The sequence below is a fragment of the Carettochelys insculpta genome, chromosome 8 (assembly GCF_033958435.1).
Source record: "Carettochelys insculpta isolate YL-2023 chromosome 8, ASM3395843v1, whole genome shotgun sequence".
NCBI lineage: Eukaryota > Metazoa > Chordata > Testudines > Carettochelyidae > Carettochelys > Carettochelys insculpta.
The window spans coordinates 49,530,458-49,555,183 of NC_134144.1; the positions used below are offsets into that span (position 1 = coordinate 49,530,458).

Here is a 24,726-nt window from a genome sequence, read left to right on the forward strand (position 1 = left end):
CTGGCACACTGTTTGGGGCCAATAGATACAATGGACACACAAAATGGTTTACATAGCCAATATAAAAGTCCAGTCATGTGACTGAGGTGCCACAGGAGACCAGGACAAGAAAAAAGTGTTACACTGATGGTTAGAATCTAGCCCATCTCCTTCTGTAAAGAAGGCAGTGGCCTTGCTCCAATTTGCAGGAAGGAGGATAACCACATTTCCCCAGGGGCTAGTTACACTAGTGAGTTTTGCTGATAAAACTGATGGAACATCCACATACAAAATGCATTTTGTTGCCACTATGTTGACAAAAGTCAGCATTCCCGCCAACGAGCTTCTGCTGCTCCCAGATGAGGAAGAGCACCTTTTCTCAGGCTGTTACAAAAGAAAAACCCCACAAAACAAAAAAACCAAAAACAAAAAAAGCTGTGAGGATGCTCAGGGGGGAAGAGGGGGCTCTCTCTTGACAGACAGGGCATCTAGTACAAAGGTCAGTCCTTTCTGCTGTGATTCCAGGTGCCTGTTTTGTCAGGAGAGCGGCTGGCCAGCCCAGCTGCTCTGTCAACAGAGCAGAGCACTCTTCTGATTGGCTTTTGTATGTGGCTGCACTCTCACTAGAGGTTTTGTCTGGAAATCTCTTCCCATAGTGACTCAGTTGACAGATTGCTATAGTATAACCACATCCTGGGTGAATGCAGCCAAATCCAGCCTGCCCCCTTTACCAGAAGTACCATGGCAAGATAGGAAGTAGAGAAGGAGAACCCTGAAGCACAGTTGCTGCTGAGTCATAGGAGAGAGTGACCCTTTCTTCTAGGGAGCAGCAAGAATCCAACCCAGACGTGGAGAAGACCAATTCCTTGCCATCAGGGGAGATAGAAGGATCAAGATGATGATTGCTACCAGTAGCCAAATACCCAGAAGAGACTGATCTTTGGACTTCAGGTTTCTACACCCAGACTGAAAAATAGCCTGGCGACCAGACTTTAGTCTGGCTCTGCTGCCAGAATGCGAGTCAGTGTGTTGCAGCCAGACTTCCAGCTGACCCAGTAGCAGGGCAGTCCACCATTGTTAGGGCCGTGGGCTGGGATCCAGTGGAGTTAGGTGGGCCTGGTCCCTGCCTCCATTACCAACCCCTGACACAGTCACACCACCCCGTCAGTTGTAGCACCTGCCTCAGCCTGGAGGCTGTGCGCTAATACTCTTCTTCATCCTGCCCAGGGGACTGGAGCTTTCCCCTAGAAGGATTACTTGTCATTTGCCAGTAGTGAGATGGAGTTGTCTCCCTCCTTACTCAAGCAAGAGGCATCATTACTTAGTCCCTCCATAGAGAAATTTTATGCAGACATTTCCTAATGGGACATGCATGCCACTAAACAGGAATGAAAACTAGATGCTCATTCTTTTTCCATTATAGAATTGTTGAACAACAACGTAAAAAGTTATCTGGATAAGGGGGTTAATTCCAAGACAGTCAAATTTACATGAAGACAGAAGTACTCAGGACAGTTAAGTCCAAGGAAGACAGAGGAGTTAAAGAGCTTACAAAACTAGATGTGCTGACAACAAAATAGCAGATGAAGTTCAATGTTGGTTAGTTCAAAGTGACAGTGCTCTGGCTATGCTCCAAGGGTTTTGTACCTCTGGGGGATAGCGTTTGACTCATAGGCATGTCCCTCCACACAGCTTCTCTCTTTACTAGAGACAAGAGTCACACCCTGATGAGCCAGCATCAAAGGCTGAGGGATTTGGGCTTGTTTACTTTACAGAAGAGAAGACTTAAGGGTGATTTAATAGCAGCCTTCAACTTCCTGAAGGGGAGCTCTAAGGAGGAGGGTGAGAAACTGTTCTCAGTGGTGTCAGATAGCAGAACCAGGAGTAATGGTCTGAAGTTAAAGAGGAAGAAGTGTGGGTTGGATATTAGGAAAAACTACTTCACCAGGAGGGTGGTGAAACATTGGAACACATTGCCTAGAGAGATGGTGGATTCTCCATCCCTTGAGGTTTTTAAGTCCCAGCTTGACAAGGTCCTGGCTGGGATGACTTAGTGGGGGTTGATCCTGCTTGAAGTAGGGGGCTGGAGTAAATGACCTCCTGAGGTCCCTTCCAGTCCTATGATTCTGATTCTATGAGCCAGACTCCAAGGTCAAAGCAGTTAGGAGTAAAAACCCTTCCAGAGTCCTAGTTCTCCCCACCTTCCCAAGGGAAAGGCCCTATAGGCTACGTCTACACGTGCACGCTACATCCAAATAGCTTATTTCGATGTAACGACATCGAAATAGTCTATTTCGATGAATAGCGTCTACACGTCCTCCAGGGCTGGCAACGTCGACGTTCAACGTCGACGTTGGGCAGCACCACATCGAAATAGGCGCTGCGAGGGAACGTCTACACACCAAAGTAGCACACATCGAAATAAGGGTGCCAGGAACAGCTGCAGACAGGGTCACAGGGCAGACTCAACAGCAAGCCACTCCCTTAAAGGGCTCCTCCCAGACACACTTGCACTAAACAGCACAAGATGCACAGAGCCGACAACTAGTTGCAGACCCTGTGCATGCAGCATGGATCCCCAGCTGCCGCAGCAGCAGCCAGAAGCCCTGGGCTACGGGCTACTGCACACGGTGACCATAGAGCCCCGCAGGGGCTGGAGAGAGAGCATCTCTCAACCCCTCAGCTGATGGCCGCCATGGAGGACCCCGCTATTTCGATGTTGTGGGACGCGGATCGTCTACACGTTCCTTACTTCAACGTTGAACATCGAAGTAGGGTGCTATTCCCATCCCCTCATGGGGTTAGCGACTTCGACGTCTCGCCGTCTAACGTCGAAGTTAACTTCGAAATAGCGCCCAACATGTGTAGATGTGACGGGCGCTATTTCGAAGTTGGCGCCGCTACCTGGAAGTAGCGTGCACGTGTAGACGCAGCCATTGTGGTATTAGATGACTTTGGTAGAACCCCAGGTCCACCTTCTACTTCTGAGCTTCAGCCCAGGGATGAACAGGCAGAGCTTCCTCCCTGGAAGGCTTCCCCAAACATGCCTTCCCAGTACCGGACAAGTACATTCAGATCCTCTATAGCATTCTAGCTTGACCCAGCACACTTCTTCACTCTCAGAATTTGATCTCTCACACTGATTATGGTAAGATGTTTTAAATAAACCCCCAAAGGCCTTAACTGGCTGCAGGAGCACTCAGTAGCCTGCCGCTTCTGGCAAGTTCCTAATTAGCCCCAGGTGCCTGCTTGATCATGCTACATGAGGCTCAGCCCTGGTTACTTAGGGAAGATGAAACTGTTTACCCAGAGCCCAACATATCTTTCTTTCATTTAGAGGGTGTCAGCCAGCTGGTCTGGATCTGTCACAAAAGTAATTGTACATTGGAAAACACAATCACACCTGTAGATACAAAACAATTGGGTTTAAATTAGCAATTATCACTCAAGAAAAAGATCTTGGAGTCCTAGTTGTCTGAAATCATACATTCAATGTGCAGTGGCAGCCCAAAAAACTTAGATGTTAGGAACCACTAAGAAAACGATAGATAATAAGAAAGAAAGTGATACGGTGCCACTATATAAATCTATAATATTTTGAATATTAAGTGCTGTTTGCTATTCCTTTTCCAGATGGGACAATCAAAAGAACTAGGAAATTAACAGATAGGATCAGCTTCTATATGACCAGAGATTAATAAGTCTGGGACTGTTTAATGTGGAAAAGAGAAAACTAAGATGATCTACGATAGAAGTCATGGAGAGAGTAAAAAAGCAAACATTTACATTTACATTTCACATTTACAAGGTGTGAAAAAGAACCACAAAACAAAAACAGGGGTCTCCCAAGGAAACTAAGACACAGGTTTATAAAAAAAACAGAAGTACTTCTTCACACAACAGTTACCCTGTGGAACATTTTGCCTGGGTGTACTTGTGAAGGCCAAGAGTATGATTAGATTTTTAAAAAGAATTAAATAAATTCATGGAATGTATGTTCACCAATGGCTATTAGCCAAGATGATCAGGGATGCTACCCTATTCCTTGCATGTCCCTCACCTCTGACTACAAGAAGCTGGGAATGGGTGACGGGGAGAGTCAATAATTGCCCTGTTCTGTTCATCTCTCTGAAATACCTGGCCTCAGCAACTGCTGACAGAATATGCAGCTAGTTTGAACACTGAGCTGACTCAGTATGGTGATTCTTACCTTTTAATAAAGAAAGTTACAAAAATGCTAAGCTACACACTTTTCTCTACTACTGTTCACTTCCACAGCAGTTCTAGAAACATACAATAACAACCATAGCAAAAATATTAAAAGAGAATGACAGGATATAATTGTTTATAAATCTTAAAGCATCAAAGGTAAACTCTAAATTACATTATTCTTAATCTTCCCCATGACCTTCTCCACTATTCAGGCATATTAACTCTCACCAGAACTTGAGCTTTAACATGTGTTGGAAATAGTTGGGAGGGGAGCAGTATTTTAAAAGTTATCTCCTAACTTCCTCAAGAAGAGTGCCTTATACTTGAATTCTCATCTCCTCATCCATAGGTCCTGCATCTGAAATACCAAGGACAAACACAAAGTCTGTGGACTTGAATTAACCCATATGCTTTCTGTATGTGCATGATCACTAGTCTGCTCACAAAAAAACAGGGAGTTAATACTCCATCTTTGACTTCCAATTACAAGACTCATTTTGAATATCATGGTCCACACCCTGTGTTTTCCAGTGTAAGTCTAGTTCTATGTGGAGTGTGAAGTGTTGGATTCAAGAAATGTACCTCAAGGCAGTTGGACTCCAGAAACTCCCCACTGAATCTGTTGTATCTTAACATACATACAATGGAACCCAGTAAATCCCTGCAATAGAACACAAGATCAGCAGTTTTCAAACTTTATTGCACCACCATCTCAAACAACAAAACCTACTACATGACTACAGAGGGTAGGACTGAAGCCTCACTTCTGAGCACCACCATCTTGGGAATGGGGGGCCAAAGGCAAAGCTTACATTTCACCATTCTGTGCAGGCAGGGAGGAGAGTGAGGGTAAAGCTGAAACCTAACTCTCCAGCAAAAAAGCAAGATGCCTATCAACTGAGCTCCACCTCTCAGACCTACAACACTTGGATCAGATTCATACTTAAGCAGTGCAGCTCAGGCAACTTTAACATCAGTGCTGAACATCCCATTAAACATGAACATAACCCACTTGTAGTCCTGACTCACAGTTTGAAAAACCTTGTGCGAGATGAATAATAATACCTAAAGCTTTACCTTTCATCCTTTCTCTCAGGAATGTAGCAATATGACACCCACACTATTTCACCAAAGCCTGAGGAGGAGACTGGGGCCATATAAGTATAATGACAAATCTGGAACTTATGGGAAGGAATCGAGAATGACCACCAGTGCTACCATGCTCCCAAACCAATGACGAGCAACTTAGCTTACAGAATGGGTTGCATGACTGCTCTTCCTTCAGTTCAGTGCCATAAACAACACGGTTTGCTGAAATAAGATAGTTGTAATAACTGCACTTGTGAACATAGCATTTGCAAGGAATACTGAATGAACCTGAGCACTGCTTTGACGAGATAAATAGATAGCAAATAGCGTGTACAACAAGAACCACCTCACTTGAAGTACTCTTAAATTATATCGAAGCCAGCTGATAATTACAAGTGGGGACAACACAATGAGGATGAAAACTACAGGCCTCTGGCCACCCCAGATATAGAAATAAAAACACACATACCCTGCATAAAAAAAATACACATTTCCAAACCAAAAAGAAAAAACATGACTTGCCAATACTCTGTTCCTCAGATCCTACAAATAATCTACTTCTACCTCTGAAGCGCCTTCCTTTTCACTAAACTTTTTTCTGGAACCTGTTTTATCTGGTTGAAAGACAGGTAGAAGGCTGTTGTCTACAGGCAATACATTGCAACTCCCCAGCTAAACTCCCTCAGTAAACTCCCCTGTTAGCTACTCCTGTTCGCTAGCTCCCTTGTTCGCTAGAGTGTGACAGTTTTAAAGGGATGCGTATCAAAAAAGACCCCTCCCACCAGCTAATACTGCATGAAATGGGAGGTACCTTGACAAGTTTGGCAAGGACTTGCAGGTACCGCTCCCTGATGGTCCAATGGTGAGGATTTGGCGTTTTCACCGCCACGGTCTGGGTTCGATTCCCAGTCAGGGAAGCGGGTGGCCGGCTTGCCCGTCTCTCAGCCGTGGCTCTTGCCAACCTTTGCCGTGCCTCTTTGACTTTCCCCCGCCCCCAGGGAAAGCTCTTTCTGCCGGCGGCACAGGCTTTTTTCGCCTTCCTCTTCTCCATTGGTGAGGGTGGCACGTGCTCAGTGCCCTGGCCCAACTTCTGTCCCTCGCCCCCAAGGAAAGCTGTCTCTCGCTTGCCCTTCTGCACACGTACCAGCGGGCAGGAACGTACTTCCGCAATGACTGGGGGCGGTAGCCTCCTGCAGGGAGAATCACCTGCCCTCTTGCCAGACGTCCACAGCCTGACTGCACTGCCCGCTCGTACGCGCTCGTTGGCACGTGAACTCAGCTGGGCCCTGGGCTCGGGGCAGGCCGCAGCTTCGTGGGCCACGCCTCCTTAGCGCTTCAGCAGCCTGCCACTCGCGGAAAGGGAAGGTCCAGAGCGCCACTCTCAGAACAGGCATCCGTTTTTGCTCTTACGGGGGAGAACCGTCGCTGCTTCGAGCTCACCCTCGCCTCTCCTCGCCGCACTGGGACTCGAGTGCCCCCCCAGCGCAAGTGGGCCTCTCTGGGAAAGGACCGTGCGGCTCAGTTGACGAAGAGGGTGGGGGAGGGCTGAGCCCTGCCCCCCTGCGCCTGCTCTCCCTGGTGGTCCAATGGGCAGGATTTGGCGCTCTCACCGCCACGGTCTGGGTTCGATTCCCGGTCAGGGAAGCCTCCTGCTTTTGCTCAGTCGGCAGCCTGGCCTTGGCCCTCGTGCCAGGCTCAGAGCTGGCGGGCCTTTGGAGGCCGTCTTCTGCTTTCGCCTGCAACCTCCAGGCCCCCGCGTCTCTCTTCTGCCCTCTCCCTTTTGGGCCGTCCCACAGCTCCCTGCCTGCCACTTCTCCCAGCGGGGAGGGCGGCGGGCTCTTTCCCGCTTTTCCTTCTCAGCGCCGTGGCCTGACGTCTCTCGCCGCTCCAGGAAGGTTTCCTCTCGGCTGCTGCCCATGCCGGGGTGGGAAGCGGCGGGCTGGCTCTATTTCCAGGAAGATCGGGGCCGCCGGCCTCCTGCAACAGTCATCGGGCACCCCGGGTCTCCCTTCCGGAGACCCATCGCGCCACCTGGTGCTGAGAGCTGGCCTTCAGGGGAAGCCTGCGGCGTCCTGCTCTCCAGAGCGGCAGTGCCCCTGGCTCGGCAGCCTCCTTAGCGCAGTTGGCAGCGCGTCAGTCTCATAATCTGAAGGTCCTGAGATCGATGCTCAGAGGAGGCACCTGCTTTTTGTCGCCAGCCAGAGCCCTTGCTGCCGCCAACTCTCACGTCTGGCTGCCCTCGCCTTTGCCCGGGCCTCGCCACACGCCAGCCACAGGTGGAGCTCGGCCAGGGGCTCCGGCCACCTCTCCCTGATGGTCCAATGGTGAGGATTTGGCGTTTTCACCGCCACGGTCTGGGTTCGATTCCCAGTCAGGGAAGCGGGTGGCCGGCTTGCCCGTCTCTCAGCCGTGGCTCTTGCCAACCTTTGCCGTGCCTCTTTGACTTTCCCCCGCCCCCAGGGAAAGCTCTTTCTGCCGGCGGCACAGGCTTTTTTCGCCTTCCTCTTCTCCATTGGTGAGGGTGGCACGTGCTCAGTGCCCTGGCCCAACTTCTGTCCCTCGCCCCCAAGGAAAGCTGTCTCTCGCTTGCCCTTCTGCACACGTACCAGCGGGCAGGAACGTACTTCCGCAATGACTGGGGGCGGTAGCCTCCTGCAGGGAGAATCACCTGCCCTCTTGCCAGACGTCCACAGCCTGACTGCACTGCCCGCTCGTACGCGCTCGTTGGCACGTGAACTCAGCTGGGCCCTGGGCTCGGGGCAGGCCGCAGCTTCGTGGGCCACGCCTCCTTAGCGCTTCAGCAGCCTGCCACTCGCGGAAAGGGAAGGTCCAGAGCGCCACTCTCAGAACAGGCATCCGTTTTTGCTCTTACGGGGGAGAACCGTCGCTGCTTCGAGCTCACCCTCGCCTCTCCTCGCCGCACTGGGACTCGAGTGCCCCCCCAGCGCAAGTGGGCCTCTCTGGGAAAGGACCGTGCGGCTCAGTTGACGAAGAGGGTGGGGGAGGGCTGAGCCCTGCCCCCCTGCGCCTGCTCTCCCTGGTGGTCCAATGGGCAGGATTTGGCGCTCTCACCGCCACGGTCTGGGTTCGATTCCCGGTCAGGGAAGCCTCCTGCTTTTGCTCAGTCGGCAGCCTGGCCTTGGCCCTCGTGCCAGGCTCAGAGCTGGCGGGCCTTTGGAGGCCGTCTTCTGCTTTCGCCTGCAACCTCCAGGCCCCCGCGTCTCTCTTCTGCCCTCTCCCTTTTGGGCCGTCCCACAGCTCCCTGCCTGCCACTTCTCCCAGCGGGGAGGGCGGCGGGCTCTTTCCCGCTTTTCCTTCTCAGCGCCGTGGCCTGACGTCTCTCGCCGCTCCAGGAAGGTTTCCTCTCGGCTGCTGCCCATGCCGGGGTGGGAAGCGGCGGGCTGGCTCTATTTCCAGGAAGATCGGGGCCGCCGGCCTCCTGCAACAGTCATCGGGCACCCCGGGTCTCCCTTCCGGAGACCCATCGCGCCACCTGGTGCTGAGAGCTGGCCTTCAGGGGAAGCCTGCGGCGTCCTGCTCTCCAGAGCGGCAGTGCCCCTGGCTCGGCAGCCTCCTTAGCGCAGTTGGCAGCGCATCAGTCTCATAATCTGAAGGTCCTGAGATCGATGCTCAGAGGAGGCACCTGCTTTTTGTCGCCAGCCAGAGCCCTTGCTGCCGCCAACTCTCACGTCTGGCTGCCCTCGCCTTTGCCCGGGCCTCGCCACACGCCAGCCACAGGTGGAGCTCGGCCAGGGGCTCCGGCCACCTCTCCCTGATGGTCCAATGGTGAGGATTTGGCGTTTTCACCGCCACGGTCTGGGTTCGATTCCCAGTCAGGGAAGCGGGTGGCCGGCTTGCCCGTCTCTCAGCCGTGGCTCTTGCCAACCTTTGCCGTGCCTCTTTGACTTTCCCCCGCCCCCAGGGAAAGCTCTTTCTGCCGGCGGCACAGGCTTTTTTCGCCTTCCTCTTCTCCATTGGTGAGGGTGGCACGTGCTCAGTGCCCTGGCCCAACTTCTGTCCCTCGCCCCCAAGGAAAGCTGTCTCTCGCTTGCCCTTCTGCACACGTACCAGCGGGCAGGAACGTACTTCCGCAATGACTGGGGGCGGTAGCCTCCTGCAGGGAGAATCACCTGCCCTCTTGCCAGACGTCCACAGCCTGACTGCACTGCCCGCTCGTACGCGCTCGTTGGCACGTGAACTCAGCTGGGCCCTGGGCTCGGGGCAGGCCGCAGCTTCGTGGGCCACGCCTCCTTAGCGCTTCAGCAGCCTGCCACTCGCGGAAAGGGAAGGTCCAGAGCGCCACTCTCAGAACAGGCATCCGTTTTTGCTCTTACGGGGGAGAACCGTCGCTGCTTCGAGCTCACCCTCGCCTCTCCTCGCCGCACTGGGACTCGAGTGCCCCCCCAGCGCAAGTGGGCCTCTCTGGGAAAGGACCGTGCGGCTCAGTTGACGAAGAGGGTGGGGGAGGGCTGAGCCCTGCCCCCCTGCGCCTGCTCTCCCTGGTGGTCCAATGGGCAGGATTTGGCGCTCTCACCGCCACGGTCTGGGTTCGATTCCCGGTCAGGGAAGCCTCCTGCTTTTGCTCAGTCGGCAGCCTGGCCTTGGCCCTCGTGCCAGGCTCAGAGCTGGCGGGCCTTTGGAGGCCGTCTTCTGCTTTCGCCTGCAACCTCCAGGCCCCCGCGTCTCTCTTCTGCCCTCTCCCTTTTGGGCCGTCCCACAGCTCCCTGCCTGCCACTTCTCCCAGCGGGGAGGGCGGCGGGCTCTTTCCCGCTTTTCCTTCTCAGCGCCGTGGCCTGACGTCTCTCGCCGCTCCAGGAAGGTTTCCTCTCGGCTGCTGCCCATGCCGGGGTGGGAAGCGGCGGGCTGGCTCTATTTCCAGGAAGATCGGGGCCGCCGGCCTCCTGCAACAGTCATCGGGCACCCCGGGTCTCCCTTCCGGAGACCCATCGCGCCACCTGGTGCTGAGAGCTGGCCTTCAGGGGAAGCCTGCGGCGTCCTGCTCTCCAGAGCGGCAGTGCCCCTGGCTCGGCAGCCTCCTTAGCGCAGTTGGCAGCGCGTCAGTCTCATAATCTGAAGGTCCTGAGATCGATGCTCAGAGGAGGCACCTGCTTTTTGTCGCCAGCCAGAGCCCTTGCTGCCGCCAACTCTCACGTCTGGCTGCCCTCGCCTTTGCCCGGGCCTCGCCACACGCCAGCCACAGGTGGAGCTCGGCCAGGGGCTCCGGCCACCTCTCCCTGATGGTCCAATGGTGAGGATTTGGCGTTTTCACCGCCACGGTCTGGGTTCGATTCCCAGTCAGGGAAGCGGGTGGCCGGCTTGCCCGTCTCTCAGCCGTGGCTCTTGCCAACCTTTGCCGTGCCTCTTTGACTTTCCCCCGCCCCCAGGGAAAGCTCTTTCTGCCGGCGGCACAGGCTTTTTTCGCCTTCCTCTTCTCCATTGGTGAGGGTGGCACGTGCTCAGTGCCCTGGCCCAACTTCTGTCCCTCGCCCCCAAGGAAAGCTGTCTCTCGCTTGCCCTTCTGCACACGTACCAGCGGGCAGGAACGTACTTCCGCAATGACTGGGGGCGGTAGCCTCCTGCAGGGAGAATCACCTGCCCTCTTGCCAGACGTCCACAGCCTGACTGCACTGCCCGCTCGTACGCGCTCGTTGGCACGTGAACTCAGCTGGGCCCTGGGCTCGGGGCAGGCCGCAGCTTCGTGGGCCACGCCTCCTTAGCGCTTCAGCAGCCTGCCACTCGCGGAAAGGGAAGGTCCAGAGCGCCACTCTCAGAACAGGCATCCGTTTTTGCTCTTACGGGGGAGAACCGTCGCTGCTTCGAGCTCACCCTCGCCTCTCCTCGCCGCACTGGGACTCGAGTGCCCCCCCAGCGCAAGTGGGCCTCTCTGGGAAAGGACCGTGCGGCTCAGTTGACGAAGAGGGTGGGGGAGGGCTGAGCCCTGCCCCCCTGCGCCTGCTCTCCCTGGTGGTCCAATGGGCAGGATTTGGCGCTCTCACCGCCACGGTCTGGGTTCGATTCCCGGTCAGGGAAGCCTCCTGCTTTTGCTCAGTCGGCAGCCTGGCCTTGGCCCTCGTGCCAGGCTCAGAGCTGGCGGGCCTTTGGAGGCCGTCTTCTGCTTTCGCCTGCAACCTCCAGGCCCCCGCGTCTCTCTTCTGCCCTCTCCCTTTTGGGCCGTCCCACAGCTCCCTGCCTGCCACTTCTCCCAGCGGGGAGGGCGGCGGGCTCTTTCCCGCTTTTCCTTCTCAGCGCCGTGGCCTGACGTCTCTCGCCGCTCCAGGAAGGTTTCCTCTCGGCTGCTGCCCATGCCGGGGTGGGAAGCGGCGGGCTGGCTCTATTTCCAGGAAGATCGGGGCCGCCGGCCTCCTGCAACAGTCATCGGGCACCCCGGGTCTCCCTTCCGGAGACCCATCGCGCCACCTGGTGCTGAGAGCTGGCCTTCAGGGGAAGCCTGCGGCGTCCTGCTCTCCAGAGCGGCAGTGCCCCTGGCTCGGCAGCCTCCTTAGCGCAGTTGGCAGCGCATCAGTCTCATAATCTGAAGGTCCTGAGATCGATGCTCAGAGGAGGCACCTGCTTTTTGTCGCCAGCCAGAGCCCTTGCTGCCGCCAACTCTCACGTCTGGCTGCCCTCGCCTTTGCCCGGGCCTCGCCACACGCCAGCCACAGGTGGAGCTCGGCCAGGGGCTCCGGCCACCTCTCCCTGATGGTCCAATGGTGAGGATTTGGCGTTTTCACCGCCACGGTCTGGGTTCGATTCCCAGTCAGGGAAGCGGGTGGCCGGCTTGCCCGTCTCTCAGCCGTGGCTCTTGCCAACCTTTGCCGTGCCTCTTTGACTTTCCCCCGCCCCCAGGGAAAGCTCTTTCTGCCGGCGGCACAGGCTTTTTTCGCCTTCCTCTTCTCCATTGGTGAGGGTGGCACGTGCTCAGTGCCCTGGCCCAACTTCTGTCCCTCGCCCCCAAGGAAAGCTGTCTCTCGCTTGCCCTTCTGCACACGTACCAGCGGGCAGGAACGTACTTCCGCAATGACTGGGGGCGGTAGCCTCCTGCAGGGAGAATCACCTGCCCTCTTGCCAGACGTCCACAGCCTGACTGCACTGCCCGCTCGTACGCGCTCGTTGGCACGTGAACTCAGCTGGGCCCTGGGCTCGGGGCAGGCCGCAGCTTCGTGGGCCACGCCTCCTTAGCGCTTCAGCAGCCTGCCACTCGCGGAAAGGGAAGGTCCAGAGCGCCACTCTCAGAACAGGCATCCGTTTTTGCTCTTACGGGGGAGAACCGTCGCTGCTTCGAGCTCACCCTCGCCTCTCCTCGCCGCACTGGGACTCGAGTGCCCCCCCAGCGCAAGTGGGCCTCTCTGGGAAAGGACCGTGCGGCTCAGTTGACGAAGAGGGTGGGGGAGGGCTGAGCCCTGCCCCCCTGCGCCTGCTCTCCCTGGTGGTCCAATGGGCAGGATTTGGCGCTCTCACCGCCACGGTCTGGGTTCGATTCCCGGTCAGGGAAGCCTCCTGCTTTTGCTCAGTCGGCAGCCTGGCCTTGGCCCTCGTGCCAGGCTCAGAGCTGGCGGGCCTTTGGAGGCCGTCTTCTGCTTTCGCCTGCAACCTCCAGGCCCCCGCGTCTCTCTTCTGCCCTCTCCCTTTTGGGCCGTCCCACAGCTCCCTGCCTGCCACTTCTCCCAGCGGGGAGGGCGGCGGGCTCTTTCCCGCTTTTCCTTCTCAGCGCCGTGGCCTGACGTCTCTCGCCGCTCCAGGAAGGTTTCCTCTCGGCTGCTGCCCATGCCGGGGTGGGAAGCGGCGGGCTGGCTCTATTTCCAGGAAGATCGGGGCCGCCGGCCTCCTGCAACAGTCATCGGGCACCCCGGGTCTCCCTTCCGGAGACCCATCGCGCCACCTGGTGCTGAGAGCTGGCCTTCAGGGGAAGCCTGCGGCGTCCTGCTCTCCAGAGCGGCAGTGCCCCTGGCTCGGCAGCCTCCTTAGCGCAGTTGGCAGCGCATCAGTCTCATAATCTGAAGGTCCTGAGATCGATGCTCAGAGGAGGCACCTGCTTTTTGTCGCCAGCCAGAGCCCTTGCTGCCGCCAACTCTCACGTCTGGCTGCCCTCGCCTTTGCCCGGGCCTCGCCACACGCCAGCCACAGGTGGAGCTCGGCCAGGGGCTCCGGCCACCTCTCCCTGATGGTCCAATGGTGAGGATTTGGCGTTTTCACCGCCACGGTCTGGGTTCGATTCCCAGTCAGGGAAGCGGGTGGCCGGCTTGCCCGTCTCTCAGCCGTGGCTCTTGCCAACCTTTGCCGTGCCTCTTTGACTTTCCCCCGCCCCCAGGGAAAGCTCTTTCTGCCGGCGGCACAGGCTTTTTTCGCCTTCCTCTTCTCCATTGGTGAGGGTGGCACGTGCTCAGTGCCCTGGCCCAACTTCTGTCCCTCGCCCCCAAGGAAAGCTGTCTCTCGCTTGCCCTTCTGCACACGTACCAGCGGGCAGGAACGTACTTCCGCAATGACTGGGGGCGGTAGCCTCCTGCAGGGAGAATCACCTGCCCTCTTGCCAGACGTCCACAGCCTGACTGCACTGCCCGCTCGTACGCGCTCGTTGGCACGTGAACTCAGCTGGGCCCTGGGCTCGGGGCAGGCCGCAGCTTCGTGGGCCACGCCTCCTTAGCGCTTCAGCAGCCTGCCACTCGCGGAAAGGGAAGGTCCAGAGCGCCACTCTCAGAACAGGCATCCGTTTTTGCTCTTACGGGGGAGAACCGTCGCTGCTTCGAGCTCACCCTCGCCTCTCCTCGCCGCACTGGGACTCGAGTGCCCCCCCAGCGCAAGTGGGCCTCTCTGGGAAAGGACCGTGCGGCTCAGTTGACGAAGAGGGTGGGGGAGGGCTGAGCCCTGCCCCCCTGCGCCTGCTCTCCCTGGTGGTCCAATGGGCAGGATTTGGCGCTCTCACCGCCACGGTCTGGGTTCGATTCCCGGTCAGGGAAGCCTCCTGCTTTTGCTCAGTCGGCAGCCTGGCCTTGGCCCTCGTGCCAGGCTCAGAGCTGGCGGGCCTTTGGAGGCCGTCTTCTGCTTTCGCCTGCAACCTCCAGGCCCCCGCGTCTCTCTTCTGCCCTCTCCCTTTTGGGCCGTCCCACAGCTCCCTGCCTGCCACTTCTCCCAGCGGGGAGGGCGGCGGGCTCTTTCCCGCTTTTCCTTCTCAGCGCCGTGGCCTGACGTCTCTCGCCGCTCCAGGAAGGTTTCCTCTCGGCTGCTGCCCATGCCGGGGTGGGAAGCGGCGGGCTGGCTCTATTTCCAGGAAGATCGGGGCCGCCGGCCTCCTGCAACAGTCATCGGGCACCCCGGGTCTCCCTTCCGGAGACCCATCGCGCCACCTGGTGCTGAGAGCTGGCCTTCAGGGGAAGCCTGCGGCGTCCTGCTCTCCAGAGCGGCAGTGCCCCTGGCTCGGCAGCCTCCTTAGCGCAGTTGGCAGCGCATCAGTCTCATAATCTGAAGGTCCTGAGATCGATGCTCAGAGGAGGCACCTGCTTTTTGTCGCCAGCCAGAGCCCTTGCTGCCGCCAACTCTCACGTCTGGCTGCCCTCGCCTTTGCCCGGGCCTCGCCACACGCCAGCCACAGGTGGAGCTCGGCCAGGGGCTCCGGCCACCTCTCCCTGATGGTCCAATGGTGAGGATTTGGCGTTTTCACCGCCACGGTCTGGGTTCGATTCCCAGTCAGGGAAGCGGGTGGCCGGCTTGCCCGTCTCTCAGCCGTGGCTCTTGCCAACCTTTGCCGTGCCTCTTTGACTTTCCCCCGCCCCCAGGGAAAGCTCTTTCTGCCGGCGGCACAGGCTTTTTTCGCCTTCCTCTTCTCCATTGGTGAGGGTGGCACGTGCTCAGTGCCCTGGCCCAACTTCTGTCCCTCGCCCCCAAGGAAAGCTGTCTCTCGCTTGCCCTTCTGCACACGTACCAGCGGGCAGGAACGTACTTCCGCAATGACTGGGGGCGGTAGCCTCCTGCAGGGAGAATCACCTGCCCTCTTGCCAGACGTCCACAGCCTGACTGCACTGCCCGCTCGTACGCGCTCGTTGGCACGTGAACTCAGCTGGGCCCTGGGCTCGGGGCAGGCCGCAGCTTCGTGGGCCACGCCTCCTTAGCGCTTCAGCAGCCTGCCACTCGCGGAAAGGGAAGGTCCAGAGCGCCACTCTCAGAACAGGCATCCGTTTTTGCTCTTACGGGGGAGAACCGTCGCTGCTTCGAGCTCACCCTCGCCTCTCCTCGCCGCACTGGGACTCGAGTGCCCCCCCAGCGCAAGTGGGCCTCTCTGGGAAAGGACCGTGCGGCTCAGTTGACGAAGAGGGTGGGGGAGGGCTGAGCCCTGCCCCCCTGCGCCTGCTCTCCCTGGTGGTCCAATGGGCAGGATTTGGCGCTCTCACCGCCACGGTCTGGGTTCGATTCCCGGTCAGGGAAGCCTCCTGCTTTTGCTCAGTCGGCAGCCTGGCCTTGGCCCTCGTGCCAGGCTCAGAGCTGGCGGGCCTTTGGAGGCCGTCTTCTGCTTTCGCCTGCAACCTCCAGGCCCCCGCGTCTCTCTTCTGCCCTCTCCCTTTTGGGCCGTCCCACAGCTCCCTGCCTGCCACTTCTCCCAGCGGGGAGGGCGGCGGGCTCTTTCCCGCTTTTCCTTCTCAGCGCCGTGGCCTGACGTCTCTCGCCGCTCCAGGAAGGTTTCCTCTCGGCTGCTGCCCATGCCGGGGTGGGAAGCGGCGGGCTGGCTCTATTTCCAGGAAGATCGGGGCCGCCGGCCTCCTGCAACAGTCATCGGGCACCCCGGGTCTCCCTTCCGGAGACCCATCGCGCCACCTGGTGCTGAGAGCTGGCCTTCAGGGGAAGCCTGCGGCGTCCTGCTCTCCAGAGCGGCAGTGCCCCTGGCTTGGCAGCCTCCTTAGCGCAGTTGGCAGCGCGTCAGTCTCATAATCTGAAGGTCCTGAGATCGATGCTCAGAGGAGGCACCTGCTTTTTGTCGCCAGCCAGAGCCCTTGCTGCCGCCAACTCTCACGTCTGGCTGCCCTCGCCTTTGCCCGGGCCTCGCCACACGCCAGCCACAGGTGGAGCTCGGCCAGGGGCTCCGGCCACCTCTCCCTGATGGTCCAATGGTGAGGATTTGGCGTTTTCACCGCCACGGTCTGGGTTCGATTCCCAGTCAGGGAAGCGGGTGGCCGGCTTGCCCGTCTCTCAGCCGTGGCTCTTGCCAACCTTTGCCGTGCCTCTTTGACTTTCCCCCGCCCCCAGGGAAAGCTCTTTCTGCCGGCGGCACAGGCTTTTTTCGCCTTCCTCTTCTCCATTGGTGAGGGTGGCACGTGCTCAGTGCCCTGGCCCAACTTCTGTCCCTCGCCCCCAAGGAAAGCTGTCTCTCGCTTGCCCTTCTGCACACGTACCAGCGGGCAGGAACGTACTTCCGCAATGACTGGGGGCGGTAGCCTCCTGCAGGGAGAATCACCTGCCCTCTTGCCAGACGTCCACAGCCTGACTGCACTGCCCGCTCGTACGCGCTCGTTGGCACGTGAACTCAGCTGGGCCCTGGGCTCGGGGCAGGCCGCAGCTTCGTGGGCCACGCCTCCTTAGCGCTTCAGCAGCCTGCCACTCGCGGAAAGGGAAGGTCCAGAGCGCCACTCTCAGAACAGGCATCCGTTTTTGCTCTTACGGGGGAGAACCGTCGCTGCTTCGAGCTCACCCTCGCCTCTCCTCGCCGCACTGGGACTCGAGTGCCCCCCCAGCGCAAGTGGGCCTCTCTGGGAAAGGACCGTGCGGCTCAGTTGACGAAGAGGGTGGGGGAGGGCTGAGCCCTGCCCCCCTGCGCCTGCTCTCCCTGGTGGTCCAATGGGCAGGATTTGGCGCTCTCACCGCCACGGTCTGGGTTCGATTCCCGGTCAGGGAAGCCTCCTGCTTTTGCTCAGTCGGCAGCCTGGCCTTGGCCCTCGTGCCAGGCTCAGAGCTGGCGGGCCTTTGGAGGCCGTCTTCTGCTTTCGCCTGCAACCTCCAGGCCCCCGCGTCTCTCTTCTGCCCTCTCCCTTTTGGGCCGTCCCACAGCTCCCTGCCTGCCACTTCTCCCAGCGGGGAGGGCGGCGGGCTCTTTCCCGCTTTTCCTTCTCAGCGCCGTGGCCTGACGTCTCTCGCCGCTCCAGGAAGGTTTCCTCTCGGCTGCTGCCCATGCCGGGGTGGGAAGCGGCGGGCTGGCTCTATTTCCAGGAAGATCGGGGCCGCCGGCCTCCTGCAACAGTCATCGGGCACCCCGGGTCTCCCTTCCGGAGACCCATCGCGCCACCTGGTGCTGAGAGCTGGCCTTCAGGGGAAGCCTGCGGCGTCCTGCTCTCCAGAGCGGCAGTGCCCCTGGCTCGGCAGCCTCCTTAGCGCAGTTGGCAGCGCATCAGTCTCATAATCTGAAGGTCCTGAGATCGATGCTCAGAGGAGGCACCTGCTTTTTGTCGCCAGCCAGAGCCCTTGCTGCCGCCAACTCTCACGTCTGGCTGCCCTCGCCTTTGCCCGGGCCTCGCCACACGCCAGCCACAGGTGGAGCTCGGCCAGGGGCTCCGGCCACCTCTCCCTGATGGTCCAATGGTGAGGATTTGGCGTTTTCACCGCCACGGTCTGGGTTCGATTCCCAGTCAGGGAAGCGGGTGGCCGGCTTGCCCGTCTCTCAGCCGTGGCTCTTGCCAACCTTTGCCGTGCCTCTTTGACTTTCCCCCGCCCCCAGGGAAAGCTCTTTCTGCCGGCGGCACAGGCTTTTTTCGCCTTCCTCTTCTCCATTGGTGAGGGTGGCACGTGCTCAGTGCCCTGGCCCAACTTCTGTCCCTCGCCCCCAAGGAAAGCTGTCTCTCGCTTGCCCTTCTGCACACGTACCAGCGGGCAGGAACGTACTTCCGCAATGACTGGGGGCGGTAGCCTCCTGCAGGGAGAATCACCTGCCCTCTTGCCAGACGTCCACAGCCTGACTGCACTGCCCGCTCGTACGCGCTCGTTGGCACGTGAACTCAGCTGGGCCCTGGGCTCGGGGCAGGCCGCAGCTTCGTGGGCCACGCCTCCTTAGCGCTTCAGCAGCCTGCCACTCGCGGAAAGGGAAGGTCCAGAGCGCCACTCTCAGAACAGGCATCCGTTTTTGCTCTTACGGGGGAGAACCGTCGCTGCTTCGAGCTCACCCTCGCCTCTCCTCGCCGCACTGGGACTCGAGTGCCCCCCCAGCGCAAGTGGGCCTCTCTGGGAAAGGACCGTGCGGCTCAGTTGACGAAGAGGGTGGGGGAGGGCTGAGCCCTGCCCCCCTGCGCCTGCTCTCCCTGGTGGTCCAATGGGCAGGATTTGGCGCTCTCACCGCCACGGTCTGGGTTCGATTCCCGGTCAGGGAAGCCTCCTGCTTTTGCTCAGTCGGCAGCCTGGCCTTGGCCCTCGTGCCAGGCTCAGAGCTGGCGGGCCTTTGGAGGCCGTCTTCTGCTTTCGCCTGCAACCTCCAGGCCCCCGCGTCTCTCTTCTGCCCTCTCCCTTTTGGGCCGTCCCACAGCTCCCTGCCTGCCACTTCTCCCAGCGGGGAGGGCGGCGGGCTCTTTCCCGCTTTTCCTTCTCAGCGCCGTGGCCTGACGTCTCTCGCCGCTCCAGGAAGGTTTCCTCTCGGCTGCTGCCCATGCCGGGGTGGGAAGCGGCGGGCTGGCTCTATTTCCAGGAAGATCGGGGCCGCCGGCCTCCTGCAACAGTCATCGGGCACCCCGGGTCTCCCTTCCGGAGACCCATCGCGCCACCTGGTGCTGAGAGCTGGCCTTCAGGGGAAGCCTGCGGCGTCCTGCTCTCCAGAGCGGCAGTGCCCCTGGCTCGGCAGCCTCCTTAGCGCAGTTGGCAGCGCGTCAGTCTCATAATCTGAAGGTCCTGAGATCGATGCTCAGAGGAGGCACCTGCTTTTTGTCGCCAGCCAGAGCCCTTGCTGCCGCCAACTCTCACGTCTGGCTGCCCTCGCCTTTGCCCGGGCCTCGCCACACGCCAGCCACAGGTGGAGCTCGGCCAGGGGCTCCGGCCACCTCTCCCTGATGGTCCAATGGTGAGGATTTGGCGTTTTCACCGCCACGGTCTGGGTTCGATTCCCAGTCAGGGAAGCGGGTGGCCGGCTTGCCCGTCTCTCAGCCGTGGCTCTTGCCAACCTTTGCCGTGCCTCTTTGACTTTCCCCCGCCCCCAGGGAAAGCTCTTTCTGCCGGCGGCACAGGCTTTTTTCGCCTTCCTCTTCTCCATTGGTGAGGGTGGCACGTGCTCAGTGCCCTGGCCCAACTTCTGTCCCTCGCCCCCAAGGAAAGCTGTCTCTCGCTTGCCCTTCTGCACACGTACCAGCGGGCAGGAACGTACTTCCGCAATGACTGGGGGCGGTAGCCTCCTGCAGGGAGAATCACCTGCCCTCTTGCCAGACGTCCACAGCCTGACTGCACTGCCCGCTCGTACGCGCTCGTTGGCACGTGAACTCAGCTGGGCCCTGGGCTCGGGGCAGGCCGCAGCTTCGTGGGCCACGCCTCCTTAGCGCTTCAGCAGCCTGCCACTCGCGGAAAGGGAAGGTCCAGAGCGCCACTCTCAGAACAGGCATCCGTTTTTGCTCTTACGGGGGAGAACCGTCGCTGCTTCGAGCTCACCCTCGCCTCTCCTCGCCGCACTGGGACTCGAGTGCCCCCCCAGCGCAAGTGGGCCTCTCTGGGAAAGGACCGTGCGGCTCAGTTGACGAAGAGGGTGGGGGAGGGCTGAGCCCTGCCCCCCTGCGCCTGCTCTCCCTGGTGGTCCAATGGGCAGGATTTGGCGCTCTCACCGCCACGGTCTGGGTTCGATTCCCGGTCAGGGAAGCCTCCTGCTTTTGCTCAGTCGGCAGCCTGGCCTTGGCCCTCGTGCCAGGCTCAGAGCTGGCGGGCCTTTGGAGGCCGTCTTCTGCTTTCGCCTGCAACCTCCAGGCCCCCGCGTCTCTCTTCTGCCCTCTCCCTTTTGGGCCGTCCCACAGCTCCCTGCCTGCCACTTCTCCCAGCGGGGAGGGCGGCGGGCTCTTTCCCGCTTTTCCTTCTCAGCGCCGTGGCCTGACGTCTCTCGCCGCTCCAGGAAGGTTTCCTCTCGGCTGCTGCCCATGCCGGGGTGGGAAGCGGCGGGCTGGCTCTATTTCCAGGAAGATCGGGGCCGCCGGCCTCCTGCAACAGTCATCGGGCACCCCGGGTCTCCCTTCCGGAGACCCATCGCGCCACCTGGTGCTGAGAGCTGGCCTTCAGGGGAAGCCTGCGGCGTCCTGCTCTCCAGAGCGGCAGTGCCCCTGGCTCGGCAGCCTCCTTAGCGCAGTTGGCAGCGCATCAGTCTCATAATCTGAAGGTCCTGAGATCGATGCTCAGAGGAGGCACCTGCTTTTTGTCGCCAGCCAGAGCCCTTGCTGCCGCCAACTCTCACGTCTGGCTGCCCTCGCCTTTGCCCGGGCCTCGCCACACGCCAGCCACAGGTGGAGCTCGGCCAGGGGCTCCGGCCACCTCTCCCTGATGGTCCAATGGTGAGGATTTGGCGTTTTCACCGCCACGGTCTGGGTTCGATTCCCAGTCAGGGAAGCGGGTGGCCGGCTTGCCCGTCTCTCAGCCGTGGCTCTTGCCAACCTTTGCCGTGCCTCTTTGACTTTCCCCCGCCCCCAGGGAAAGCTCTTTCTGCCGGCGGCACAGGCTTTTTTCGCCTTCCTCTTCTCCATTGGTGAGGGTGGCACGTGCTCAGTGCCCTGGCCCAACTTCTGTCCCTCGCCCCCAAGGAAAGCTGTCTCTCGCTTGCCCTTCTGCACACGTACCAGCGGGCAGGAACGTACTTCCGCAATGACTGGGGGCGGTAGCCTCCTGCAGGGAGAATCACCTGCCCTCTTGCCAGACGTCCACAGCCTGACTGCACTGCCCGCTCGTACGCGCTCGTTGGCACGTGAACTCAGCTGGGCCCTGGGCTCGGGGCAGGCCGCAGCTTCGTGGGCCACGCCTCCTTAGCGCTTCAGCAGCCTGCCACTCGCGGAAAGGGAAGGTCCAGAGCGCCACTCTCAGAACAGGCATCCGTTTTTGCTCTTACGGGGGAGAACCGTCGCTGCTTCGAGCTCACCCTCGCCTCTCCTCGCCGCACTGGGACTCGAGTGCCCCCCCAGCGCAAGTGGGCCTCTCTGGGAAAGGACCGTGCGGCTCAGTTGACGAAGAGGGTGGGGGAGGGCTGAGCCCTGCCCCCCTGCGCCTGCTCTCCCTGGTGGTCCAATGGGCAGGATTTGGCGCTCTCACCGCCACGGTCTGGGTTCGATTCCCGGTCAGGGAAGCCTCCTGCTTTTGCTCAGTCGGCAGCCTGGCCTTGGCCCTCGTGCCAGGCTCAGAGCTGGCGGGCCTTTGGAGGCCGTCTTCTGCTTTCGCCTGCAACCTCCAGGCCCCCGCGTCTCTCTTCTGCCCTCTCCCTTTTGGGCCGTCCCACAGCTCCCTGCCTGCCACTTCTCCCAGCGGGGAGGGCGGCGGGCTCTTTCCCGCTTTTCCTTCTCAGCGCCGTGGCCTGACGTCTCTCGCCGCTCCAGGAAGGTTTCCTCTCGGCTGCTGCCCATGCCGGGGTGGGAAGCGGCGGGCTGGCTCTATTTCCAGGAAGATCGGGGCCGCCGGCCTCCTGCAACAGTCATCGGGCACCCCGGGTCTCCCTTCCGGAGACCCATCGCGCCACCTGGTGCTGAGAGCTGGCCTTCAGGGGAAGCCTGCGGCGTCCTGCTCTCCAGAGCGGCAGTGCCCCTGGCTCGGCAGCCTCCTTAGCGCAGTTGGCAGCGCATCAGTCTCATAATCTGAAGGTCCTGAGATCGATGCTCAGAGGAGGCACCTGCTTTTTGTCGCCAGCCAGAGCCCTTGCTGCCGCCAACTCTCACGTCTGGCTGCCCTCGCCTTTGCCCGGGCCTCGCCACACGCCAGCCACAGGTGGAGCTCGGCCAGGGGCTCCGGCCACCTCTCCCTGATGGTCCAATGGTGAGGATTTGGCGTTTTCACCGCCACGGTCTGGGTTCGATTCCCAGTCAGGGAAGCGGGTGGCCGGCTTGCCCGTCTCTCAGCCGTGGCTCTTGCCAACCTTTGCCGTGCCTCTTTGACTTTCCCCCGCCCCCAGGGAAAGCTCTTTCTGCCGGCGGCACAGGCTTTTTTCGCCTTCCTCTTCTCCATTGGTGAGGGTGGCACGTGCTCAGTGCCCTGGCCCAACTTCTGTCCCTCGCCCCCAAGGAAAGCTGTCTCTCGCTTGCCCTTCTGCACACGTACCAGCGGGCAGGAACGTACTTCCGCAATGACTGGGGGCGGTAGCCTCCTGCAGGGAGAATCACCTGCCCTCTTGCCAGACGTCCACAGCCTGACTGCACTGCCCGCTCGTACGCGCTCGTTGGCACGTGAACTCAGCTGGGCCCTGGGCTCGGGGCAGGCCGCAGCTTCGTGGGCCACGCCTCCTTAGCGCTTCAGCAGCCTGCCACTCGCGGAAAGGGAAGGTCCAGAGCGCCACTCTCAGAACAGGCATCCGTTTTTGCTCTTACGGGGGAGAACCGTCGCTGCTTCGAGCTCACCCTCGCCTCTCCTCGCCGCACTGGGACTCGAGTGCCCCCCCAGCGCAAGTGGGCCTCTCTGGGAAAGGACCGTGCGGCTCAGTTGACGAAGAGGGTGGGGGAGGGCTGAGCCCTGCCCCCCTGCGCCTGCTCTCCCTGGTGGTCCAATGGGCAGGATTTGGCGCTCTCACCGCCACGGTCTGGGTTCGATTCCCGGTCAGGGAAGCCTCCTGCTTTTGCTCAGTCGGCAGCCTGGCCTTGGCCCTCGTGCCAGGCTCAGAGCTGGCGGGCCTTTGGAGGCCGTCTTCTGCTTTCGCCTGCAACCTCCAGGCCCCCGCGTCTCTCTTCTGCCCTCTCCCTTTTGGGCCGTCCCACAGCTCCCTGCCTGCCACTTCTCCCAGCGGGGAGGGCGGCGGGCTCTTTCCCGCTTTTCCTTCTCAGCGCCGTGGCCTGACGTCTCTCGCCGCTCCAGGAAGGTTTCCTCTCGGCTGCTGCCCATGCCGGGGTGGGAAGCGGCGGGCTGGCTCTATTTCCAGGAAGATCGGGGCCGCCGGCCTCCTGCAACAGTCATCGGGCACCCCGGGTCTCCCTTCCGGAGACCCATCGCGCCACCTGGTGCTGAGAGCTGGCCTTCAGGGGAAGCCTGCGGCGTCCTGCTCTCCAGAGCGGCAGTGCCCCTGGCTCGGCAGCCTCCTTAGCGCAGTTGGCAGCGCATCAGTCTCATAATCTGAAGGTCCTGAGATCGATGCTCAGAGGAGGCACCTGCTTTTTGTCGCCAGCCAGAGCCCTTGCTGCCGCCAACTCTCACGTCTGGCTGCCCTCGCCTTTGCCCGGGCCTCGCCACACGCCAGCCACAGGTGGAGCTCGGCCAGGGGCTCCGGCCACCTCTCCCTGATGGTCCAATGGTGAGGATTTGGCGTTTTCACCGCCACGGTCTGGGTTCGATTCCCAGTCAGGGAAGCGGGTGGCCGGCTTGCCCGTCTCTCAGCCGTGGCTCTTGCCAACCTTTGCCGTGCCTCTTTGACTTTCCCCCGCCCCCAGGGAAAGCTCTTTCTGCCGGCGGCACAGGCTTTTTTCGCCTTCCTCTTCTCCATTGGTGAGGGTGGCACGTGCTCAGTGCCCTGGCCCAACTTCTGTCCCTCGCCCCCAAGGAAAGCTGTCTCTCGCTTGCCCTTCTGCACACGTACCAGCGGGCAGGAACGTACTTCCGCAATGACTGGGGGCGGTAGCCTCCTGCAGGGAGAATCACCTGCCCTCTTGCCAGACGTCCACAGCCTGACTGCACTGCCCGCTCGTACGCGCTCGTTGGCACGTGAACTCAGCTGGGCCCTGGGCTCGGGGCAGGCCGCAGCTTCGTGGGCCACGCCTCCTTAGCGCTTCAGCAGCCTGCCACTCGCGGAAAGGGAAGGTCCAGAGCGCCACTCTCAGAACAGGCATCCGTTTTTGCTCTTACGGGGGAGAACCGTCGCTGCTTCGAGCTCACCCTCGCCTCTCCTCGCCGCACTGGGACTCGAGTGCCCCCCCAGCGCAAGTGGGCCTCTCTGGGAAAGGACCGTGCGGCTCAGTTGACGAAGAGGGTGGGGGAGGGCTGAGCCCTGCCCCCCTGCGCCTGCTCTCCCTGGTGGTCCAATGGGCAGGATTTGGCGCTCTCACCGCCACGGTCTGGGTTCGATTCCCGGTCAGGGAAGCCTCCTGCTTTTGCTCAGTCGGCAGCCTGGCCTTGGCCCTCGTGCCAGGCTCAGAGCTGGCGGGCCTTTGGAGGCCGTCTTCTGCTTTCGCCTGCAACCTCCAGGCCCCCGCGTCTCTCTTCTGCCCTCTCCCTTTTGGGCCGTCCCACAGCTCCCTGCCTGCCACTTCTCCCAGCGGGGAGGGCGGCGGGCTCTTTCCCGCTTTTCCTTCTCAGCGCCGTGGCCTGACGTCTCTCGCCGCTCCAGGAAGGTTTCCT

At 60.3% G+C, this 24,726-nt stretch overlaps 38 non-coding genes across 38 annotated transcripts; all 38 read left to right on the forward strand.

The window, feature by feature from the left end:
* The first annotated feature begins 6,125 nt into the window (after nt 1-6,125).
* TRNAE-UUC (transfer RNA glutamic acid (anticodon UUC)) lies at nt 6,126-6,197 on the forward strand. Its single transcript has one exon. It is a non-coding gene; the product is annotated as a tRNA-Glu (tRNA).
* Nucleotides 6,198-6,852: 655 nt separating this feature from the next.
* Nucleotides 6,853-6,924, forward strand: TRNAE-CUC (transfer RNA glutamic acid (anticodon CUC)). The gene has a single exon. It is a non-coding gene; the product is annotated as a tRNA-Glu (tRNA).
* Nucleotides 6,925-7,387: 463 nt separating this feature from the next.
* TRNAM-CAU (transfer RNA methionine (anticodon CAU)) lies at nt 7,388-7,460 on the forward strand. The gene has a single exon. It is a non-coding gene; the product is annotated as a tRNA-Met (tRNA).
* A 127-nt stretch (nt 7,461-7,587) lies between these two features.
* Nucleotides 7,588-7,659, forward strand: TRNAE-UUC (transfer RNA glutamic acid (anticodon UUC)). Its single transcript has one exon. It is a non-coding gene; the product is annotated as a tRNA-Glu (tRNA).
* A 655-nt stretch (nt 7,660-8,314) lies between these two features.
* TRNAE-CUC (transfer RNA glutamic acid (anticodon CUC)) lies at nt 8,315-8,386 on the forward strand. Its single transcript has one exon. It is a non-coding gene; the product is annotated as a tRNA-Glu (tRNA).
* Nucleotides 8,387-8,849: 463 nt separating this feature from the next.
* TRNAM-CAU (transfer RNA methionine (anticodon CAU)) lies at nt 8,850-8,922 on the forward strand. Its single transcript has one exon. It is a non-coding gene; the product is annotated as a tRNA-Met (tRNA).
* A 127-nt stretch (nt 8,923-9,049) lies between these two features.
* On the forward strand, nt 9,050-9,121 carry TRNAE-UUC (transfer RNA glutamic acid (anticodon UUC)). The gene has a single exon. It is a non-coding gene; the product is annotated as a tRNA-Glu (tRNA).
* A 655-nt stretch (nt 9,122-9,776) lies between these two features.
* Nucleotides 9,777-9,848, forward strand: TRNAE-CUC (transfer RNA glutamic acid (anticodon CUC)). The gene has a single exon. It is a non-coding gene; the product is annotated as a tRNA-Glu (tRNA).
* Nucleotides 9,849-10,311: 463 nt separating this feature from the next.
* TRNAM-CAU (transfer RNA methionine (anticodon CAU)) lies at nt 10,312-10,384 on the forward strand. Its single transcript has one exon. It is a non-coding gene; the product is annotated as a tRNA-Met (tRNA).
* A 127-nt stretch (nt 10,385-10,511) lies between these two features.
* On the forward strand, nt 10,512-10,583 carry TRNAE-UUC (transfer RNA glutamic acid (anticodon UUC)). Its single transcript has one exon. It is a non-coding gene; the product is annotated as a tRNA-Glu (tRNA).
* A 655-nt stretch (nt 10,584-11,238) lies between these two features.
* Nucleotides 11,239-11,310, forward strand: TRNAE-CUC (transfer RNA glutamic acid (anticodon CUC)). The gene has a single exon. It is a non-coding gene; the product is annotated as a tRNA-Glu (tRNA).
* Nucleotides 11,311-11,773: 463 nt separating this feature from the next.
* Nucleotides 11,774-11,846, forward strand: TRNAM-CAU (transfer RNA methionine (anticodon CAU)). The gene has a single exon. It is a non-coding gene; the product is annotated as a tRNA-Met (tRNA).
* A 127-nt stretch (nt 11,847-11,973) lies between these two features.
* On the forward strand, nt 11,974-12,045 carry TRNAE-UUC (transfer RNA glutamic acid (anticodon UUC)). The gene has a single exon. It is a non-coding gene; the product is annotated as a tRNA-Glu (tRNA).
* A 655-nt stretch (nt 12,046-12,700) lies between these two features.
* TRNAE-CUC (transfer RNA glutamic acid (anticodon CUC)) lies at nt 12,701-12,772 on the forward strand. Its single transcript has one exon. It is a non-coding gene; the product is annotated as a tRNA-Glu (tRNA).
* A 463-nt stretch (nt 12,773-13,235) lies between these two features.
* Nucleotides 13,236-13,308, forward strand: TRNAM-CAU (transfer RNA methionine (anticodon CAU)). The gene has a single exon. It is a non-coding gene; the product is annotated as a tRNA-Met (tRNA).
* Nucleotides 13,309-13,435: 127 nt separating this feature from the next.
* TRNAE-UUC (transfer RNA glutamic acid (anticodon UUC)) lies at nt 13,436-13,507 on the forward strand. Its single transcript has one exon. It is a non-coding gene; the product is annotated as a tRNA-Glu (tRNA).
* A 655-nt stretch (nt 13,508-14,162) lies between these two features.
* On the forward strand, nt 14,163-14,234 carry TRNAE-CUC (transfer RNA glutamic acid (anticodon CUC)). The gene has a single exon. It is a non-coding gene; the product is annotated as a tRNA-Glu (tRNA).
* Nucleotides 14,235-14,697: 463 nt separating this feature from the next.
* TRNAM-CAU (transfer RNA methionine (anticodon CAU)) lies at nt 14,698-14,770 on the forward strand. The gene has a single exon. It is a non-coding gene; the product is annotated as a tRNA-Met (tRNA).
* Nucleotides 14,771-14,897: 127 nt separating this feature from the next.
* TRNAE-UUC (transfer RNA glutamic acid (anticodon UUC)) lies at nt 14,898-14,969 on the forward strand. Its single transcript has one exon. It is a non-coding gene; the product is annotated as a tRNA-Glu (tRNA).
* Nucleotides 14,970-15,624: 655 nt separating this feature from the next.
* Nucleotides 15,625-15,696, forward strand: TRNAE-CUC (transfer RNA glutamic acid (anticodon CUC)). The gene has a single exon. It is a non-coding gene; the product is annotated as a tRNA-Glu (tRNA).
* A 463-nt stretch (nt 15,697-16,159) lies between these two features.
* Nucleotides 16,160-16,232, forward strand: TRNAM-CAU (transfer RNA methionine (anticodon CAU)). Its single transcript has one exon. It is a non-coding gene; the product is annotated as a tRNA-Met (tRNA).
* Nucleotides 16,233-16,359: 127 nt separating this feature from the next.
* TRNAE-UUC (transfer RNA glutamic acid (anticodon UUC)) lies at nt 16,360-16,431 on the forward strand. The gene has a single exon. It is a non-coding gene; the product is annotated as a tRNA-Glu (tRNA).
* Nucleotides 16,432-17,086: 655 nt separating this feature from the next.
* Nucleotides 17,087-17,158, forward strand: TRNAE-CUC (transfer RNA glutamic acid (anticodon CUC)). Its single transcript has one exon. It is a non-coding gene; the product is annotated as a tRNA-Glu (tRNA).
* A 463-nt stretch (nt 17,159-17,621) lies between these two features.
* Nucleotides 17,622-17,694, forward strand: TRNAM-CAU (transfer RNA methionine (anticodon CAU)). Its single transcript has one exon. It is a non-coding gene; the product is annotated as a tRNA-Met (tRNA).
* A 127-nt stretch (nt 17,695-17,821) lies between these two features.
* On the forward strand, nt 17,822-17,893 carry TRNAE-UUC (transfer RNA glutamic acid (anticodon UUC)). Its single transcript has one exon. It is a non-coding gene; the product is annotated as a tRNA-Glu (tRNA).
* A 655-nt stretch (nt 17,894-18,548) lies between these two features.
* Nucleotides 18,549-18,620, forward strand: TRNAE-CUC (transfer RNA glutamic acid (anticodon CUC)). The gene has a single exon. It is a non-coding gene; the product is annotated as a tRNA-Glu (tRNA).
* A 463-nt stretch (nt 18,621-19,083) lies between these two features.
* TRNAM-CAU (transfer RNA methionine (anticodon CAU)) lies at nt 19,084-19,156 on the forward strand. Its single transcript has one exon. It is a non-coding gene; the product is annotated as a tRNA-Met (tRNA).
* A 127-nt stretch (nt 19,157-19,283) lies between these two features.
* TRNAE-UUC (transfer RNA glutamic acid (anticodon UUC)) lies at nt 19,284-19,355 on the forward strand. The gene has a single exon. It is a non-coding gene; the product is annotated as a tRNA-Glu (tRNA).
* A 655-nt stretch (nt 19,356-20,010) lies between these two features.
* TRNAE-CUC (transfer RNA glutamic acid (anticodon CUC)) lies at nt 20,011-20,082 on the forward strand. Its single transcript has one exon. It is a non-coding gene; the product is annotated as a tRNA-Glu (tRNA).
* A 463-nt stretch (nt 20,083-20,545) lies between these two features.
* Nucleotides 20,546-20,618, forward strand: TRNAM-CAU (transfer RNA methionine (anticodon CAU)). Its single transcript has one exon. It is a non-coding gene; the product is annotated as a tRNA-Met (tRNA).
* A 127-nt stretch (nt 20,619-20,745) lies between these two features.
* TRNAE-UUC (transfer RNA glutamic acid (anticodon UUC)) lies at nt 20,746-20,817 on the forward strand. Its single transcript has one exon. It is a non-coding gene; the product is annotated as a tRNA-Glu (tRNA).
* A 655-nt stretch (nt 20,818-21,472) lies between these two features.
* On the forward strand, nt 21,473-21,544 carry TRNAE-CUC (transfer RNA glutamic acid (anticodon CUC)). Its single transcript has one exon. It is a non-coding gene; the product is annotated as a tRNA-Glu (tRNA).
* Nucleotides 21,545-22,007: 463 nt separating this feature from the next.
* Nucleotides 22,008-22,080, forward strand: TRNAM-CAU (transfer RNA methionine (anticodon CAU)). The gene has a single exon. It is a non-coding gene; the product is annotated as a tRNA-Met (tRNA).
* Nucleotides 22,081-22,207: 127 nt separating this feature from the next.
* TRNAE-UUC (transfer RNA glutamic acid (anticodon UUC)) lies at nt 22,208-22,279 on the forward strand. The gene has a single exon. It is a non-coding gene; the product is annotated as a tRNA-Glu (tRNA).
* A 655-nt stretch (nt 22,280-22,934) lies between these two features.
* TRNAE-CUC (transfer RNA glutamic acid (anticodon CUC)) lies at nt 22,935-23,006 on the forward strand. Its single transcript has one exon. It is a non-coding gene; the product is annotated as a tRNA-Glu (tRNA).
* Nucleotides 23,007-23,469: 463 nt separating this feature from the next.
* TRNAM-CAU (transfer RNA methionine (anticodon CAU)) lies at nt 23,470-23,542 on the forward strand. The gene has a single exon. It is a non-coding gene; the product is annotated as a tRNA-Met (tRNA).
* A 127-nt stretch (nt 23,543-23,669) lies between these two features.
* Nucleotides 23,670-23,741, forward strand: TRNAE-UUC (transfer RNA glutamic acid (anticodon UUC)). The gene has a single exon. It is a non-coding gene; the product is annotated as a tRNA-Glu (tRNA).
* Nucleotides 23,742-24,396: 655 nt separating this feature from the next.
* Nucleotides 24,397-24,468, forward strand: TRNAE-CUC (transfer RNA glutamic acid (anticodon CUC)). The gene has a single exon. It is a non-coding gene; the product is annotated as a tRNA-Glu (tRNA).
* The last annotated feature ends 258 nt before the right edge of the window (nt 24,469-24,726 follow it).